Source organism: Bombus vosnesenskii, unplaced genomic scaffold, assembly GCF_011952255.1.
Source record: "Bombus vosnesenskii isolate JDL3184/JDL3185 unplaced genomic scaffold, Bvos_JDL3184-5_v1.1 scf7180000015069, whole genome shotgun sequence".
NCBI lineage: Eukaryota > Metazoa > Arthropoda > Insecta > Hymenoptera > Apidae > Bombus > Bombus vosnesenskii.
Window position 1 is genome coordinate 15,731 of NW_022883805.1, and position 2,975 is coordinate 18,705.

A 2,975-nucleotide genomic window follows, 5' to 3' on the forward strand; every position below is an offset into this window, starting at 1 on the left:
GCTTACTACACAATGTTGATCGCCTGTTGGTCTGTTGGATCCTCTTGTATTATTCTTTTATTTTATTATTGCTTACTTCGTACCTTTCGGCTTTGAATGAACTTTCGGTTTTACATCTCTTACATCTCTTTTCCACTCTATTCTATTGCACTACCTTGCTAATTTTACCTCTAAAAACTAAAGTAGAAACTACAAATTAGCAACTAACGACTAAAAAACTATTGCAACTTTGGTCTTTAGCCTCCTTGCTGTGCATCCTTCCTGTCGTTTGCTCTTCTCTTCTCTGTTATTGCCTTCAGTTCTGTTAAACCTTCTCCAGTCTCATTTAGCGTTTTTCCTATGTCCTTTGGTCCTCCCGTTATTTCACATTCTTCTATTACATGCCTCAGGTCTTCTTTCCTTCTACATAGTCTGCATCTTTATCTCCCTCTTCTTTCTAGTATTCCCTTGCTTTGGTCTCATTTCCGCATCTGAATCTTGCCAGTATTTTTCTGTCCTTCCACTTCATCCTCCCTTCTAAGTATTTTGGTAATTTTTCTTTGGTTATGTTTCTGTAGTGTATATTATACTTGGTTTCCTTTATCCTTTTCTCCCTCTCTTCTGCTTCTTCCTTTCTTCTTTCTTCTATAATTTGGTCTGCTGTCATCCTTTCTTATTCCTCTCCTGTTTCTATCTGTATCCTTCCCATTCTCACATCTTCTAGTCCCTTCTTTCTCTTTCTTGTTCTTTTCCCTTCATGGCCATGAGGTGGGATGTCGTGATAGGTGCGGAAGAAATACTCAGATGTATTCAACAATCAATATTTATTAACAGTAATATTCGATGAGTACACTTGTACTAATCCCCATTTTCCTCATTTTCTCCTCCAGTTTCTCTCTGTTTAGTCTGTCGAACGCCGCTCTTAGGCAGGTATATAATTTCCCTCTTTCTTCACCTATGAGGTGGATAGGTCGTGATAGGTACTGAAGGAACATTTGGATATGTTTAACAACCAAGATATTTATTCACACTTATGAGGTGACAGTCCGTGAAGGTGACCGTCCGTGAAGGTGCCCGCAAGAAAATACCCTTGATTTTCAACAATAACGTTTATTAGACTCTTAACAATTAACAACAAATAACGTTTAACCACGGTTAACGTTTAGCAACAATTAATAACAAGTAACGATTAAAACTGAACTCTCAAGAGTAGTTTTAACGACTCGTTTCTCTAATTGTGTTTGCTTCTCTTAACCTTTCGCACTTCGCGGCTCGGGGCAAAATGAATCTTTTTGGTTCAAAACCGAACAGATTCTTTCCTTTGTTGCCCCTCGATATCCCCACTACGCGCGCTTTTATCAGAAGTCCGCGACGGTTGCCACGTATGCATTCTACCGAATATTCGGCGAAAAAGTCGTAAGGATATCGATGGTACATTAGGCCTGTCGGCCTGACGCTTTGAAGGTATAGCGCTTTGTGCCGCGAAGCCGTTGGAAATTTCCGTGGTCGAGTGTCGCCACATCTAGCTGCTTGTCTGTGATGTGGTTTAGTACATAAACCGTATCGGTCACTTCTCTTCCTTTTCTGAATCCGAATTGGCTCTCTCCGTTTCTTTTCAATCTCTGCCTTCAGTCGTTCGTCCAGTATCCCTGCATGGTAGTGAGTGGTACCATCCGCTTGATGCTCCGATCGAACGGTAGCCGTCCGTATAATGCGTCTGCGCCGGGTTGGACCTTGATGATTCTGCCCAGTGGCCATTGCATTGGAGGAACGTTGTCTTCTCTGAGAATGACGATGGCGCCTTCTCGTATGTCGTGACTGCCCTTACTCCATTTGTTTCGGATGTTCAGCTCGTTCAGATACTCTCGATGCCAGTGGCGCCAGAAATGTTTGAGGTTTTGAATATGTTGCCAGCTGGAGAGACGATTGGATGGAGTGTCCCTGAAATCTCGTTCTCGGAAACTTGTTAATGAATCACCGAAGTGACCGGGAGTAAGGACAAGAAGATCGTTTTGGTCTGATGATATTGGAGTCAGCGGACGGGAGTTGAGGGTAGACTCGATTTCAATGATGAGTGTGTTGAAGTTTTCAAATGTTAAGAGCTCGTTACTTTTTTTTTTTCGTGGAAGAAACCTTCAACCCCTCCGGGGAGAGGGCGCTGGGTAGTGCCGGATTCGTACCGGCTAAAACCTCCACGGTGACCTGTCCTGACGCCTGAGTCGAGATGCACCCTGGACCTCTCCCGAATTACTACCGGTTACCCCCGGGCGTCTATCTCTCTTTTTTGTCGAAGGGAGGCGTCCTGCTCTTCTTGGACCGCTGAGGGGGGGCCACGCCCCCTAGCGCCTCGCTCCTGCCGCGTCATCCTGGGGACCCCGTCCCCTGACGCCTCTTCCTGATTCTTCGCGCTCCTACGGTGGCCGCGGCGGCGCCGTTGTGTTTCTCGGGCGCTGCGATGTCCTGGACGGATCGCGAGCTCGCTTCCGGTTTCTTTCCGCCCGCTCCTTCGCCAGCATGACCTGCTCGCAGTAGGTGCGGATGGCGGCGAACTCCTGGCGCCCTCTGAGCATGACCGCGACGACCGCTTCGGGGGCTAAGCTCTCGCCGATTTCGAGCCGTAGGACGCGTCGTGGTTCCGCTCACGCCGGACAGAACTCCAGCGTGTGTTGCGCCGTGTCCTCCTCTTCCTCGCAGTGGTGACAGACGGACGTCGCCTCTCGCCGAATCCTTAGCAGGTACTCGCCGAACACTCCGTGGCCGGTGAGCACCTGCGTCATCCTGAAGGTCAGCGGCGCTCCGCCTCGATCCCTCCAGGCCTCCCAGCTGGGAAGCACGGCGCGAACGGCCCGGTGCGGCCGCACGGCGTCCTCCTGGATCAGCTGCGAGCGCCATCGTTCCCACGTCTCCTTCTTCGCCTCCTCCCGAATGTTCGGGGCCGGTTGGCTGGCGGTCGATGGCGTCGGGCCCCTCTGGTGTTCGTACACGCGTTCGAGCGC

At 49.1% G+C, this 2,975-nt stretch overlaps 1 pseudogene; it reads right to left on the minus strand.

Moving 5' to 3' along the window:
- Window positions 1-220: 220 nt before the first annotated feature.
- Window positions 221-2,871, minus strand: LOC117240912 (annotated as a pseudogene).
- Between the last annotated feature and the right edge of the window lie 104 nt (window positions 2,872-2,975).